We start from the raw sequence: 17,883 nt of genomic DNA, 5'->3' as shown, positions 1-17,883 counted from the left end.
GAGATCTTTGATGTCCTTGGTTATTTATTTGAAGGTATATTTTTTTTGTAAGTATTGTGAATGGGATTGATCTTAGAAGTTCTTCCTCAGCCATGGCGTTTTCTTTTTTTTTTTTTTTTAACTTTTATTTAATGAATATAAATTTCCAAAGTACAGAATATGGATTACAATGGCTTCCCCCCCATAACGTCCCTCCCACCCGCAACCCTCCCCTTTCCCACTCCCTCTCCCCTTCCATTCACATCAAGATTCATTTTCGATTCTCTTTATATACAGAAGATCAGTTTAGCATACATTAAGTAAACATTTCAACAGTTTGCTCCCACACAGAAACATAAAGTGAAAAATACTGTTTGAGTACTAGTTATAGCATTAAATCTCAATGTAGAGCACACTAAGGACAAAGATCCTACATGAGGAGTAAGTGCACAGTGACTCCTGTTGTTGACTTAACAAATTGACACTGTTGTTTATGGCATCAGTAATCACCCTAGGCTCTTGTCATGAGCTGCCAAGGCTATGGAAGCCCCCTGAGTTCACTGACTCTGATCATATTTAGACAAGGTTGTAGTCAAAGTGGAAGTTCTCTCCTCCCTTCAGAGAAAGGTACCTCCTTCTTTGATGACCCGTTCTTTCTACTGGGATCTCACTCGTGGAGATCTTTCATTTAGGTTTTTTTTTTTTTTCTTGCCAGAGTGTCTTGGCTTTCCATGCCTGAAATACTCTCATGGGCATTTCAGCCGGATCCGCATGAGCCATGGCGTTTTCTGTGTATACAAATGCTATTGAGATTTGTGTGTTGATTTTATATCTTGCCACTCTACCAAACTCTTTTATGAGTTCCAGTAGTCTCTTAGTGGAGTCTTTTGTATCCCCTATATATAGAATCATATCATCTGCAAATAGGGGTAATTTGATTTCCTCCTTCCTGATTTGTATCCCTTTGATTTCTTTTTCTTGTCTAATGGCTCTGGCTAAAACTTCCAGGACTATATTGAATAGCAACGGTGAGAGTGGGCATCCTTGTCGTGTTCTAGATCTTAGTGGTTATCTTCCAACTTTTCCCCATTCAATAGGGTGCTGGCCATGGGTTTTCCATAAATTGACTTGATTGTGTTGAGGAATGTTCCTTTTATGCCCAATTTGCTTAATGTTTTCATCATAAAAGGATGTTGTATTTTATCAAATGCTTCCTTTGCATCTTTTGAGCTAAGCATATGGTTTTTGTTCTAAAGTTTGTTAATATGATGTATCACATTGATTGATTTGCAAATGTTGAAACATCTCAGCATACCAGGGATAAATCCCACTTGGTCCCCATGAATGCTCTTTCTTATGTTTTGTTGGATTCGATTGGCTAGTATTTTGCTGAGGATTGTTGCATCTATATTCATCAGGGAAATTGGACTATAGTGCTCTTTCTCTGTTGTATCTTGTTCAGGCATTCAGGCTTAGGAATTAAGGTAATACTGACTTCACAGAGGGAGTTTGGGAGGATTCTCTCCCTTTAAATTGTTTTGAAAAGCTTGAGGGGAATTAGAGTTAGTACTTCTTTAAATGGTGGAATTCAGTAGTGAAGTCATTCAGTCCTGGGATTTTCTTTTTTGGGAGAGTGTTTATTACTGATTCAATTTCTCTCTTGGTTATTGATCTGTTTAGGTTTTCTATGCCTTCAATGGCTCTATTTGGGTAGGTTGTATGTGTCCAGGAATCTATCCATTTCTTCTAGGTTTCCCCATTTGTTTGCTGACAGCTCTTAGTAGTAATTTCTGATGATTCTCTTATTTCTATGGTATCTGTTTTTACCTTTCCCTTTTCATCTCTAACTGTATTGATTTGGGTCTTCCAATGGTGTGTCAATTTTGTTTGCTTTTTCAAAAAGCCAGCTCTTTGTTTCACTAATCTTTTGTATTTTTTGTTTCAATTTTGTTTATTTCTTCTCTAACTTTAATTATTTCATTCCTACTAATTTCGAGTTTGGTTTGCCTTTAGGAACTCCTAAGACCAATATGTTCAGTCCCACACTGTTTTTTAGTTTTCTAATTTCTTCTTTTTCTTGGTTGGGCTATAAAATTTCCAATGATTTGTCTTCTAACTTGGATATTCTTTCTTCTGCCTGTTAAGGCTTTCTACTACATTTTTATTTGATCTATTGAATTATTAATTTCCAATATTTCATTTTGATTTCTCTTTAAAATCTTACAAAATTTTTGAGTTTTCATTAATGACATGTATGGATTTCTTTAATTCTTGAATTTGCTTCTGTGTAATTCTATGGTAATTTTTTTGAATTCTGTTTCTTGCATTTCTTTAATTTCTTCATCTTCACATTCTAGTATTGAAGTGTTGCTGTGTTCCTTTGGGGGTGTCATGTTGTCTTCCTTATTCTTGCTTCTTGAATTACTGTGCTTATTTTTAGGCATTTGTGGAGATACTTTTCTTTCTTTCTTTCTTTGCCTGTGATGACTATGCCTTTGTGGCTTCTGGAGTGCCTGCTCTTTCAGTGACTATCCAGAGGCACATGTTGGGTATTGCCAGGGAGCTCAGTTGAGTGCTCCAGGGTGAGGGGAGTCTCCAAGGAGACACTCAGGTTGGGAGTGTTAAATCTCATTTTTTTTGTTCTAATCAGAGGGGAGGTTTAATCAACTCTGTTGGCATAGTTTCATGTTCACCTCCTCTTCTTTAAGGAGACCAAAGCCTTAGTGCTAGTCCCATTTGGTACAATATTCATCCATGCTGCTGCAAAGGACCACACAAAGGATCTGTGCAGTCCTTGTGCAAGCACAGACCCTGTAATAATGACCCTCACCAGGGAATCAGGGAGCCCCATGTGTGTGGAGCCTCCCACAGTGACTGCCCAAAGACCCAGCCATAGTGTTTTCACTGTCTCAGCACACAGGGCTCCAGCCAGACTCAGGCGTCTCCTCTCAGATGGTTTCTGGGTGCATGGACACAAGCTGGCACAACTGTTACATATGTCCAAAACGGCGCCCATCCTCTCTCATCTAGTTACAGGAAGTTGGTGCTGGTGGTCGGAGAGAGAGAAATGTGCCCCCTCTTTTCCCCTCTGGCTTAGCAGAAATGCTGTCTCCCCCAGGGCTCCAAGCTGGACTCACATCAGGCTTTTCCTGCAGCTTTTTGCCAGTGTCTTGGGCTGCTGCAGTCTGGTCTCACCTCTCTCTCTCTCTCTAAAGGTAGATTTGAAAGGCAGATTTAGGCAGAGGCAGAGGTAGAGAGAGAGAGAAAGGTTTTCCATCCACTGGTTTACTCCCCAAATGGATGCAACAGCTGGAGCTGGGCCAAGCCAAAGCCAGAAGACTGGACCTTCTTCCAGTTTTCCCATGCAGGGGCAGGGTCCCAAGCACTTGGGCCATATTCTACTATTTTCCCAGGCCACAACAGAGAGCTGGATTGGAAGTGGCATGGCCAGGACTCAAACCAGATGCCAGCACTGCAGACCGGGGCTATAACATGCTATGCCACAGTGCTGGCCCTCACCTCACTCTCTAAAGCTGGTGCTGAGGTTCTTGGCTGTTGGGGTCCTGAGTTCCTATCACTGTCTTTGAATCCTCTCCTCTGGTTTTTCTTTTTAAAGATTTTATTTATTTATTTGAGAGGTAGAGTAACAAACAGAGAAAAGTAGAGACACAGAAAAAGGTCTTCCATCTGCTGGCTTACTCCTCAAATGACCACAATGGTCAGAGCTGAGCTCAGCTGAAGCAAGGATCCAGGAGCTTCTTCTGAGTCATGCATGTGAGTTCAAGGGCCCAAGTACTTGGGCCATCTTTCACTGCTCTCCCAGACCATCAGCAGGCAGCTGGATCAGAAGTGGAACAGCCGAGACTCCAATGGGCACCCATATGGGATGCTGGTGCCATAGGCGAAGGCTTAGCCTACTAAGCCACAGTACCATCCTTTACCTCCATTTTCTGTTTAAGACCTGTCAAGTTGCTGGTCATTTTTAATAAGTTTTGGTTAACATATGGATGTGCCTTATTATTTTCATGTTTGTTTATTTCATTCTTTTAGGAGAGTTTTTTAGGAGAGTTTTTTTTTCCTGTTATATCATTGACACTGTTTTTCTGTTCTGAGGGAATCCTATGTTTTCTATTCAATTTACAAATGGACTCCGTGAGTTCAGTTGGCATTCTACAGAGAAAGCAGCAGGCCCTTATTACCAAGGTAACAGAATATGGTACATGCCATCTAAAGTAAAGCCAAATCTATAGATACTTCTATTTTTCTTTGGACATTTAATGATCTCTCTGATGCGAATGGGACTCTATGCAGCTGCGGGAAGTTGTGTGATGAGTTGGCATCTGCTAGGTTGGTTAGAAAGCTCAATTTGCTTTCATGGTCTCCTGTCTATCCTCTGCCTCTCCACGCATCCCTCATTTCTTTTGTTATATTAGCCTATTTGAAGCAGTTGAGGGTTTCTTTTACAAACCAGACTTCATTCTGTGGTTATTACAGTTCTAAGCCTTGGCTAGTGATGAGCTACAAATATTTGTATATCACAGAAATAATAAAGATTTAATTGGACAAAAGACCTCAGAGTCTGATACTTTAAATTCATTTATTTATATAAAGGGAACAGATTTTATGTATTTCATATATACAGTTCTAAGAACATAATGACACTCCCCACCATTCCCTTCCCTGCTTCCACCTCCCTCCTCCTTCATTTCTGATTTTTCCTTTAATTTGAGCAATGACATGCTTTTGATTTACTTTATAGTCACAAGTTGAATCTTCCACTAGAAAAGGAACTCAACAAGTGGTGAATAGAAAAACCACAATTCCTCAGGAGTAGAGATAAGGGCGACAAAAAAAAAAAAAAAATCAAATCTCAAAATCTCAATTTCACTATGTCATACATAGCACCATTTTTACAGTCTTTATTAGTTACCACAAATCAGAGGAAACATGATATTAGTCTTTTGGGGACTAAGTTATTTCACTAAGTGTAACGGTCTACAGTTGCATCCATTTTGTTGCAAAGGACAGGTTTTCACTCTTTTTAACGATTAAGTAGTATTATATGGTGTATGTATGCTACGTTTTCTGATTCAGTCTCTTGTGATTCATCACTGGCTGCATTTGGAAGTGACATAAGCATAAAAGAGCATCTTGCAAATGGACATTGAACTTTGGAGTCATTGTCACCTAGCATTGTCTAGTGGTTAAGAGCACACATTCTGGAGAAAGATGAACTAGGCTGAAGTCCCTGTCCTCCTTCTGTGTGACCTTTGACCAGTGACTTCACCCTGGTAAACTTCTGGTTACCAGTCAGCACAATGGAATTGATACTAATGCTTTCTTCGTAGGGTTGTTGGTGATTATTGAATTAGAAAATAGTTTGCATGGTTCCTGACAAATAGAAAATAATCAGTGTGCCCAAGTTGTTATTATTTTCATTATTCTTACAACTAGTCAATATCTAAATCAGTACTGCATATTCATATCTGTGTCTTTTTCACTTTTATCTAATAAATCCACTTGTTCTCATTTAAAAGAAGAAATTTTAGGATCAGAGAGTTGGACATTTGAGGTAGAATTCAGTTCTTAGCAAGAGTAAGCTGGAAGAGAATGCTAAGAGCCTAAAACCCTTTCTTAAAGGGCTTTGGACTGGGCTATTCTATTTTTTCCTCAAGGAAGATCAATTCTCCAGATGTCAGATTTCTGCTGCTTGCCTTTCAATTCTCTCCTTTCTCTCTGACTTTTTCAATTCTTTCCCCTTGAATTTGCTTTCTGAAAGAGTGTCGGCCAGCGCCAACTAGGCTAATCCTCCACCTGCGGCGCCAGCACCCAGGGTTCTAGTCCCGGTTGGGGCGCCGGATTCTGTCCCAGTTGCTCCTCTTCCAGTCCAGCTCTCTACTGTGGCCCGGGAAGGCAGTGGAGGATGGCCCAGATCCTTGGGCCCTGCACCTACATGGAAGACCAGGAGGAAACACCTGGCTCCTGGCTTCAGATTGGCACAGTGCACCAGCCACAACGCGCTGGCCATAGCGGCCACTTGGGGGGTGAACCAACGGAAGGAAGACATTTCTTTTTTTTTTTTTATTTAGTAAATATAAATTTCCAAAGTATGGTTTATGGATTACAATGGCTTCCCCCCCACCCCATAATTCCCTCCCACTCGCACCCCTCCCATCTCCTGCTCCCTCTCCCATTCCATTCACTTCAAGATTCATTTTCAATTATATTTATATACAGAAGATCGATTTAGTATATATTAAGTAAAGATTTCATCAGTTTGCACCCACACAGAAACACAAAGTGTAAAATACTGTTTCAGTACTAGTTGTAGCATTACTTCACATTGGACAACACATTAAGGACAGATCTCACATGAGAAGTAAGTACACAGTGACTCCTGTTGTTGACTTAACAATTTGACACTCTTGTTTATGGCGTCAGTAATCTCCCTAGGGAAGGAAGACATTTCTCTCTGTCTCTCTCTCTCTCACTGTCTAACTCTGCCTGTCAAAAAAAAAAAAAAAAAAAAAAAAAAAAAAGAGTGTGTCAAATTTTTCCCAGGCTTAATGTTCTCCAAGGTCAGTTTAGCTCTTTAAGGCTCTGAGTGGTATTTTAAATACTGTCACAACTTCATGAGTTATTTATGTTCTTTTACAGTTTTTTCCTTAATGCAGTCAATTCTCTTTCAAAAATATCTTTCTATATCTTATCCTTCTTTTTAGATATTATAGAAGCAATGCTCTAAAATATTTGTTTTTCAGAACAAATCTTTGTAAAAATACAGCCTTCCAATTTTATCATATTATCTTGATTATCTTGCCAAAACTTTTCAAAGGACTTCACACTGTTTATTTTGTGTATTCTTATCTTTGAAAGAAGGCAGGTTTATTTTGATCTGTTATTTGAATAAAAGTTAACGTGATACATTCTCTCCGGGTCTGCTCACTGTTTTGTTTGACATTGTCCATTCCTCCTCTCGTATTTTATGATAAAAAGAGGTGATATAGATTCGTATTAATGGTTTGGTTATTAGGCAGGCTGAGAAGGATGGAGAGAAAATTGGAGCATGAGCAGTCCCAGAAGCAGCAGAAGGAAAACAGTATATCTATTTGTTGAGGCAACCAGATTTCGATTTCTAGTCATTGATTTTAGGCTCATGACATCATTTTCTTGTTGTCTGTTGCCAATCTGGGCACATGTTGTTTTATGTTAGGAAAATGCCTCAGAATTGGGAGTCATTCCTTAGTGGGAAGATGACAGAGGGTACTTCAAAATGTTCACGGAAAATGGAAGTGCGTACACAGCCTTTTCAGAACTCACATTTCCATTAGCCTAGTGCTTCTGTCTCAGAGGATTTTTTTTTTTTTTTTGTGAAGCACTGAAACCGACTCCAAAGCAAGCAGTTCCTGTAATTCCTCCCAACTGCTCTCTCCCTTTCTCTCTCTCCCTCTCTTTTCTCTCTTCCTCTCTTCAGAAAGAATCTCCATTAGTTCAGAAATGTATTCCTTCATACTAGGGAGGGATGGCAAATTAAGGTTGGCTGAACTCCCAATTTCTTTTTTCTGTTTGACATTTTTAAAAAAAGATTATTCATTTGCAACAGAGTTACAGAGAAAGAGAGAGAGAGAGAGAGGGAGAGAGAGAGAGAGAGAAAGAATATTCCATCTGTTGGTGATCTTCCATTCCCTGACTGGCACAGGCCGAAGCCAGGAACTCCCTCTGGGTCTCCCACATGGGTGGCAGGGACCCAAGCAATTGGGCCATCTTGGGCCATCTTGGGCTGCTTTTCCAGGTGCATTAGCTGGGGGCTATATGGAATGGAGCAGCCAAGACTTGAACACCACAACTTGTCACAACAGATTCCTGTTTGACACAGTTTGCTCTCGGGGCACTATGCAGTGATGCAAGGGGTCCAATAGGAATTGTCCTTCTCTGTCCTTGTGTCACTTTCTTGTTACCCTACATGGCTGAGTACACTGCACGAGGGCTCCTAGCTGAGTGGAGTTGAAATCCATACTTCTGATCAAGCTGTGTGACGTCCAGCAGGGCTGCCCCCACCAAGAGGTATATAAACCTTGCTTATTTGCCAGGCTGTGGACCTGCATACTCCCAGAGCAAGTGCCTTTAGCACTGACTAATAACGGCCCACGCAGTATTAGGTGAGTTTGCAGGCTGTGCTTTCTAAGAAAGATCTTTCATTAGCTTTTGATGCCTTGCTTTAATCTTACTGTGTCTGGGTTATCCCTGGGAAGAATTCTCTTTCAAACCTTGTTTATTTCTCAGCTAGTAGGGGAAGTTTTAACTCTACTTTTCTGTCTGCATGTTTATGAGAAACCTCTACTTTATTATTAAAAATGTATGGGGCTGACGTTGTGGAGCAGCTATACATTCTGTGTTAGAGTACTGCACTCTGTATTGGGGAGCTGGGCTGAGTCACGGCTGCCCCACTTCTGATCCAGCTCACTGCTAATGTGCCCGGGAAAGCAGCAAGTGATGGCTCAAGTGCTTGGGCCCCTGCACCTGCATGGGAGACCTGGATGGAGTTTCAGGCTCCTAGGTCTTCGACTTGACCAGGCTCAGTCATCGTGGATATTTGAGGAGTGAACGAGCAGGTGGATGACCTCTCTTCCTCCCTCACTTCTTCACTTTGGCTGTCAAATAAGCAAATATATAAACAATAAATAAATGAAAATTTTGAAAAAATGTATTAAGTATGGGGTGGGCTTTTGGCATAGAGATTAAGATAAAGCTTGTCGGTCAGCACTGCATGTTCAAATGCCTGGATTCAAGTCCCAGCGCAATTTTCTGTTCCAGCTTCCTGCTATTGTGCTCCTTTGGAGGCAGCAAGTAATAACTCACGCAGCTGGGGCCCTGCCACCCCCGTGGGATGCCCAGGCTGAGTCTCCTGGCTGTGGCCTGACCCAGCCCTTGCTGTTGTGGCCATTTGGGGACTGAACCAGTGGATGTCAGATCTTTCTGTCTCTGTCTTTTATTTTCTCTTTCATGTAAAATTAAAACAAATAAAAATTATTTAAAATTGTATTAAGTAGCTAAAAATATAAAAGAACAAAAAACATTGTAAAATATTTTTTATCCTATCCCTGCCTTCAATTTGCTGAGTTTCACACCATACTGTCATAGATAACACCATTAATAGTTTATTACAAATGCTTCTATAATTTGTTTATGCTCATAAAAATATAACATAAATTCTTCCTTATTGCCTCATTATTCTCTTAAACAGAAGGGGCAAACCATATGGGTGAAATTTTAATTTTTTTTAATCCAAGAATATCTTCAAGGATTTCTCAAATTTGGACATCAAATCACTCCTGACTCTGTTATCTGGCTGCATACTGTTCCATGGCATAAATAATACATTTAACCAATCTCCTCTAAATAAACATTAGGGATGCTTCTTCCCAATCAATTGTTCCTGCAACGTTGAAATAAATAACCTTGTACATTATTCATTTTTCACTTGGGAAAATATGTCTGTAGGATACATTCCCAAAAGCAGAAGAGCCAAATGAAATTGTATTTGAATTTGTCATATTGATAGATATTTCCCAGTTGTTATCTATAAGATCCCAACAGTTTATTGTATTTGCACATGAAGTATGAAACTAATTGTGTCTCAAAAGACTTGGTAGAATAGTGCCTCACTAAGGTTTTAGATTTTACTGATGCTGACAGGTGATATTGTAGTGCCATTTTAATTTGTATTTGCCTTACTGTGTGTAAGATCAAGCCACTTATGTTTCACTTTATTTCACTCTGTTTATATTCTTTACCCATTTTTCTTGGGTTATTGGTTTATTATTGTTTGAATCAATTTTAGGAGCATCTTATATGATAAGTTAACTCTTTGTTAAATAAGTTGTAGATACTTTTTAAACAACAACACTTGTTTAATGTTTTATGATTTTGTTTTTCTTTAATTTTGCCAAGTAGAAGTCTTATTAATATACTGAGAATTTGCATTCTTTTTATGGCTTCTGGAATGTTAATAATACTTTGAAATAACTCTTTGAAGCAACTTTATTAAGAAATTCTCAGATATTTTCTTCTTATTTAGTTACTTTCACATAAACTTTTATTTGTAATTTGTTCCAATACAACAGTTAAGGTGAAAGTTATGTCTATAATTGTTTGTTTTAGATGACCATTCATTCTAAATAACAATAAGACATACATGATCAACCCTTTGATTTGATAATGGAGGATAGTTTATGCAGTTAGACTAAAGAAAGACAAAAGAGGTATATAAATTTTAAAGAAGGCTGCAAAAATCCCTATTTGTAGATGATAGGATTGTATTCAGAAAACCCAAGGGAATAAAGTGAAAAAGAAATAGTAAAACAAGAAGAGATTAAATAAGATATTATGGCAACTTGTTATGTATGAAAAAAATCAATAGCTTTCATATGAAAATAACAGCTATACGAATATGTAACAGGAAAGATTTCATATAGAGAGGCAGCATAACATAGCTACTAATACACTTATTAAAGTATGTGCATGTTTGGAACCCTGTTGAAAAGCACCAAAACAAAACCTTGAAAAGCTTGATAGATACATCTTGTTTTGGATAGAGATATTAATAAAGATACCATTTTTCCTAGGTGAGCTTATAAATTGGCATCCCCTTTGCAAAGATCAATAGCATGTTTTTGAAACACACATGATGCAAAAGAATACATAGAAAAATAAGTATGAATAGCGAGTAGGATTGTAAAAATGATGATTGAAGGGAGACCAACACCACCAGATATGAAACCCGTTACAGAGCCTCAAGCTTCCATGCCACCATCGATAGATCAGAGGAATAAACAAGAAGTTCAGGAGTAACTCCAAAAAATATTGGGAAATTTTGTACACGATAGGGATACAGCCTCAACCCAGTGGGGTAAAGATGATGCAGGAACTACTTGCTTCTTGCGAAGCGCATGTTGCGAATCACCCCGTGAAAGTGTGAAATGTCCACAGTGGGTCCCCGCAGCCCCGCAGCCTGGAAAAGCTAATGGGACTGAAAACGCACTTTGGATTTTGACTAAACCTACAACTTCAGTAGAGAAATAACCTGTTCCTAGGCCAACATGAAGCAATTGCTGAATTTCATCTATACTGATCTGAGCAGGTGTGTGTTATTCATGTTTTCCCGAAGTATACACAGGATGGAAAGGGGTGGAAGTTAGACTTCTTACGTGAGCAAAACAGAATGGCTGTATCCTCTAGGAATCATTTTTAAAAATTGATTTTAAATAATATGCTTATTATTGAGGAAACAAGGTGTGGTTCTTTCATGCTTTTTAAATTAGCTGTTTGACTCAGCGTAAAGGAAACTCTAGGCTGCTAGGATAACCGGCCTTTCTTGACTTACAAATGACTTTTGCTTTATTCTGATACTGTCACGGAGAAGACATGGAGACATCGAGAGTCTACCAGCCTGCAGGGTACGAAGGGAGAAAAGCTGAGTGCGCTGTTAATTGCTTTCATCAGCGCTCAAGGATTCTTTGGGAAGTAGTTTGGCTTATAGATGCAGCTCCAGGTTTTTCATCTCCAGGTGTCCTTATTCCAGGATTGTCGTTTCATTGCTTTGCTTGCCTAATTTCACTTCCCCCAATTTTCTAGGTTAAGTTTGGATTATTTTTTTTTCAGAGCTGTCTACAATACTGAGAGCTGCTGATGCAGAGATAGGAGAGCTGCGTTGTGTCAATTAACAAACTCAGGGGTTCAGAGTCATTTGATCTGGGTGCAGTATAGATGCAAAGCAGGCTGCACCACAAACAAAATGCTACTTATTGCAGGCAATGCAGATGCTCCTTTTAAAGGTGCCAGCTGTGGACCACCTCTCACTATCACGGGCTGGCCCCTGGAAAAGAACATAAGACATGTGGGTGGTGCAAACTGAGGAAAACAAATCATTCTGAGGAATTCCAAACACTGAGGGAAGGCAGCTACCAGCATGCTCAGACAAATCAGGACGTCACTTTCTGGAAGACAGCCAGGTCGAATGGGCACTGGAAGATGCGGCGAAACACTAGCTCGGTTTTTTAAAACACTGATGAACTATATTTTTGTTTGTTTTATTTGTATGTTGTTTTGTGACTCAGTAGGAGTTTGGAATGTCAGTTTGGACACAATAGAAGCTGAAGCATGAAGACTGCTTCAACATAATTTTTTCCAATATAGGCTGAAGATTTTGAGACAAATCTGGGTATTTCATTTATACACATTTATTATTCATTATAAAGGCTAGGTAGACACTTAAGTGATTATGAAAAAATTAAATTGCTTTCAATTCTCTGTATGATTAAATTGGTCTTTTAATTAATTTATTTGTATCACATAGTCCAAAAGATGTTTCCAGAAAATCAATTTGGGTTAACAGACTAGAAGTCATATGGGACCATGAGATGGAAAAGGAATCCTCTGCTAACTTCAGTGGCAAATGTAGTTGCTTTGATCATATGTGAGATTTCCTCCATAATTGTCAAGGAAGGGGCCTAGTATGTTGCACAATTTTTGTCATCAGGATGGAGGAAACATCAATTTTTCAGAAGAGACACTCTAAACGTTTTATTCGGAATGAAATAGAATGCATAGGATCTAAGAAAGGGACATCCAAGTAATATAATATTCCATATTTTTGTTTTTTAATTTTTACTATTAAAATTTTTTAACAGACATAAAATTTTACCTATTAATGGAGTACTATGTGATGTTTTGTTACATGTATGTATACATTGAATACTATCATTCAGGATAAATTTGTTTATCTTTTCAAGGGTCTAACATTTCTTCATACTGAAAGCATCCAAAATCCTACCTTTTGGGTTTTTTAATAGAGAAATAACTATATAATGCATTAGCATTATCAATAGTCATTCTATGCAACAGAACTCCAGAACTTCTTATTCTTATCTAGCCATTACCTATCCTATCAATTAAATTTTTCCCAAATGTCCATTCCCACTTCCCTCTCCAGCCTCTGGCAACCACCATGATATTTTTTAAAAATATTTATTTTATTTATTTGAAAGACAGAGTTACAGAGAAAGGTAGAGACAGAGAGAGAGGTCTTCCATCCGCTGGTTCACTCCCCAGTTGGCCACAACGGCCAGAGCTGCGCTGATCTGAAGCCAGGATCCAGGAGCTTCTTCTGGGTCTCCCACATGGGTGCAGGGACCTAAGCACTTGGGCTACCCTCCACTGCTTTCTCAGGCCATAGCAGAGAGCTGGATCAGAGGTGGAGCCCTGGCTTGAAGCACCAGCATTCCATATGGGTGCCAGTTCTAGTCCCTGCTGCTCCTCTTCTGATCCAGATTTCTAGTTTTGTTGCATTGTATTTAGAAAACTTATTTGATGTGATTTCTATTCTTTTGCATTTGTTGAGACTTGTTTTGTGGTCTAATATATAATATATCTTGAAAAATGTTCTTTTCTTTTGAGAAGAATGTGTATCCTGCATCTGTTTGATGGAAAGTTCTGTAGATGTCACGTCCACTTGATCTAGGGTGCAATTTGATTCTGCTGTTTCTTTGCTGACTTTCTGTCTAGATCATCTATCCATTTCTGTAAGTGAGATGTTAAAGTCCCCTGGCATTATTGTACTCTATTTTTAATGACAATTTTCAAAAAAAGATGAAGGGATTTTTACAGTAAACTCAGTTTAATTCTGAAAATTGTAATTTCTTATTACAGATTATGGGAGATAAAAAAGAATCTGATACTTCACAAATACTTAGTGTGGGACTCCTTTTTTGTTAAATGACAGACTTCTCTCTATGTCAAAGAGAACCCACAGCCCAATATGAATATAAAAAAGGAAACAACTATTATAAAATATTCTGAAATTTGTCCTATAGAAGAATATTTTTCAATGAAAAAGCAATTTTATATTAGTATTATTTGTTGATTTTTTTTTCTGGATGAGTTCTGTTATCTTTTCTGTGTAGCATAATCCTCTCAATAATGTTTAATGTTTGAACTATTCTTTCAAAAAAGTCAGGATGTACATGAAGCACTTCTGCTAGCAAATTGGCAATTTTGGGGACTGAATTGAGCCACTCACACAAAGCAAAGGTGGGAAGAAAAGTAGTAATCACTCATATGCGTCCTCCTGCATCCTCCCTCTCAGTCACAGCATATAACCATGCCTACCGCTTCAGGGAAAGTAGCAGCATTTGCTCAGAAATGGCCTCTGCTTCTTGTACTGGCCTTACCAAGCGCCTGCCTTCCATCCCTGCTCCTTCTTGCCTCTCATCTGGGCCCAAACATCCCTCTGTATCTGCAGTCTCAACCCGTTGCCTCCTCTCAAATCTTTCTGTATAAATTTGTGGATTTTCTGTTCCTTTCCATCAGTCTTTGTTGTCACATCTGTGGGAACAGAACATTGCAGAAGCAAAGACAAACATGATGACAACTCAACTCTTCTGACCAGTTTCTTCTTCCTCCTCCCAGCCAAAGCTCCTGATGCTTACAACCTATTTCTATCTTTCCACCTCACACACTTTCTTCCATTTGCTGCTGTCTGGCTTCTCCCCCTACTCTGCATGTGAACAGATCTTGCCAAAGTCACAAATAATGCCTTTGTTGCTGAACTCTGTGGCAGCTCCAGAACCCTTCTCTTCCAGCCTGTCAGCAACAGCCAACCTCTGCCCCCTTCTTGACACATTTCCTTCTTTGCTCTGACTTCCTGTGGCTGTTCTGGCTTGCTCCAGTCTCCTTTAGGGTCTTTTCTTTTTCAACCAGTCCCTTAAATTTGTGTGAGATTCTCTTCGGGGCTTTGATTGTGTTTCACACAATACACTTGTCATGGAAATTGTCACCTACTTCCACGATTGTAATCATTAGTGCTCTCTTGAACTTCGATTTTTCATACCCAACCACCTACTGGACACGACCTGCTGGATAAATATAGGTTCCTTGAGTGCAGCACATCCAGACCTGAACGCACCTCTGTTCCCCCAATTGGCTCCTTCTGTGTGCCCCACCCAGCAATGCAGGTGACAACCTCAACTCTCAACTTCTTCTCCATCAACCTCACCTCTAGTCAGTCACTAAATTCTGCTGATTCTGCTGTCTAAATAACTCAAAAGTACAGTCTTTAGCATCTTGCGTTCGATTATTCTGGAACAAGAAGCTATGATCTTGCACCTACAATACTTCTATCACGTCCTTGTCTCCCTCCCATCACCTTGTTCTTCCTTAAGCGGGTCCCACTGCAGCCAAGGAGAGCTTGGTTGAAGCAAATTAGCTTGTGCTGTTTCTATACTCAGAAGCCTTCAAAGGCTTCCTCACTTTCTGCCTCGTGGAGAAATTCAAGCTCCTTGATATAGCTGGTTACACCCTTCATGATCTCTCTTTTGTTTTTCTCTTTAACCTAATTTTTAAAGTCACTTCATCTGCATACGGGTAAAACGTACAGAATTAGGAGCACAGACGCTGTCACCAAACTAGTTCATCTCCTATAACATTATAGTCAAGGTGACAAAGATTACTTCCATCTTGTTAAAATTATTGTCCTTTGTGCCCAGCATAGAGTAAATTTGCTTACTTTAAAAATACATCATTTGTTTATTTTTTTCCTTCTGACATAATGACATTACCTTAAACACCACTCATAACCCAAAGGATTACTAGCTTGGTTTTTGCAGTTTTCAAATTCTTTTTTTTTTGACAGGCAGAGTTAGTGAGAGAGAGAGAGAGAGAGAGACAGAGAGACAGAGAGAAAGGTCTTCCTTCTGTTGGTTCACCACCCAAATGGCCACTACGGCTGGCGTGCTGCGCCGATCCAAAGCCAGGAGCCAGGTGCTTCCTTCTGGTCTCCCACACGAGTGCAGGGCCCAAGCACTTGGGCCATCCTCCATTGCCTTCCTGGGCCACAGCAGAGAGCTGGACTGGAAGAGAAGCAACCAGGACAGAATCCGGCGCCCTGACCGGGACTAGAACCTGGGGTGCCGGCACCGCAAGCGGAGAATTAGCCTAGTGAGCCGCGGCGCCAGCCTGCAATTTTCAAATTCTAACAGCCAGTGAAATGATGAGCCTTTTATAGCTCTGCACTGGAAAGTTTCATTCAAAGTGTGATGGGCGTGTCCTCTGAGTTGGATTCGGGAAGTAGCCATGAAGGTGTCAGTTTTGGATCTCTTGTCTCAAGTCTACCCTGAGATCCCCTATAGTGAGAATCTCAATCTGAAGCTGATTTGTGAAGAACAAATTTCTGGCTAGGGGTCCCTCAAACCAGGGTCTTAAGGGCATTGCTTCTTCATCAGCAAACAGAGCAGTTCTTGTGTTTCAGACATGAAGGCCCCTGGGAGGTTCCTGATTCTCTGTTTGATGGTTTGGCACTAGGATTTCATCTCACTACTATAAATTATTCAACAAACATTCATGCGTTCTTCCTGGGAGGTTTGTACTAGTGCCTGCAGAGGTATTATGTGACACTCCAAGACAAAGACATGGCCCTGCTCTTCAGGAGTCTAAGCCAGATGTCACCTGCTGCTTCTCAGAACCGCCACGGCTTGCGTTCAGGGTGATCCGATGCCCGATGCAGGAGGTTGGCGAATGGCCAGGGAGGTCAGCTTCCCCTGGTCATCCTGGGATCTGATTTCCCACTGCTTCTGGAGTGGATTTTGTGTCTTGTGTCTTGTGACTGTTCTTTTGTCTCTGCCCTCAGGCCTAGGACACCGTTTCTTCTCTAGGATTCTTTTCCTCTCACACCCAAAATTTCACTCTGGGAAGCAGCTCTGTGTGGCAGCCTTTTACTGAAGAAATGGGCATTTGTGAGGGAAGTTATTTGGTAGTCCATAGCCGTATAATTGAAAATTGAACATTGGGCTGTTTAAAAAGGCCCTCAGCAGTTTCTCCCAATGTGCGTTCTGGATGTCTGCTATGATTTTTGGCCCCTATTTTTTCTCTCCATGTTGCCTCTCAGCCATTTAAAAAAGAAAAAAAAATGTTTTCTCATCCTGATTTATCCTGAGTGTTCCTGCTTTCTCCATTCCCTACCCATAGGCTCTTCTTGACTACCCCTTGGCCTGACTGTTTTGCACTAATGCACTCTGCTAATCAATGAGCCCATGATCCAATCCATGTCTCATCCATTCGCTTTTCCCCCTAAGACACTCACCCCGCCCCTGACTCCAGCAAAGGCACCAATGGATATAACCATTCAGTACAAGTAATGTGCTCTCCCACTTCCCATCTGGAAGCCTGAAACCCTGAAAAAATGTGGAAGAGCTCATTCATTGAATTCTTTAATACTTGAAGGACAAGGGCCAAGGCTTCTTCACCATTGTATTTCTATCACCTACACACAGGATAAGCACTGAACAAGTATTAACTGGGTGCATGAGTTTAGCATTTTCAGGAGAGCTGGAGTTAAATGTGTTTATCTTTTCTTTAATTGGTTCAGCACCATCTAATGTTCATATTATTTGATAGTCACCAGTTTTAGTTCCCATTTCAGGGCACTGTTAATTCGAAAACAGGTAGAGTTCAGCTGGCTTGCATTCTGTTCACAGCATTCTCATTGACATCTAAGGCAAAACAGGGAGGATCTGGCAAAGCGTGTTGACTTCGCAGACTGTGGCGCTGTTCTCTTCAGGGGCCATGGCTGCCAATATCCCCAAGATGGAATGAACTTTTGACTCCGGGCATTGGAGCAGCCTCAAGCTGTTCCCTGCAGGAGAGAAGAGCTTGGATGGAGCTAAGGACATTAGCGGCTTTTGCTAATGTTTTCAGGTAGCTTTGTCTATATTTGCATCATTGAAAAGGTCTGCGCTTGAAAACCACATCAAACAGCTAAAGATCAAGGCTTGTTTGGAATATATCAGCCAGGATTCCTGGGAATGCAGGTACTGGATCTGAGGTCTGACAATTTTATTTTTTCTTTAAACA

At 40.1% G+C, this 17,883-nt stretch overlaps 1 long non-coding RNA gene across 2 annotated transcripts in view; it reads left to right on the top strand.

Annotated features, from left to right (window-relative positions):
• Positions 1–17,883, top strand: part of LOC103348803 (uncharacterized) — an 80,961-nt gene that overhangs the window by 14,208 nt on the left and 48,870 nt on the right. The window lies entirely within an intron of this gene.

The sequence above is a fragment of the Oryctolagus cuniculus genome, chromosome 3 (assembly GCF_964237555.1).
Source record: "Oryctolagus cuniculus chromosome 3, mOryCun1.1, whole genome shotgun sequence".
Lineage (NCBI taxonomy): Eukaryota > Metazoa > Chordata > Mammalia > Lagomorpha > Leporidae > Oryctolagus > Oryctolagus cuniculus.
Note: the sequence above shows the minus strand (reverse complement) of the source record. Positions and strands in the feature narration are given on the sequence as shown.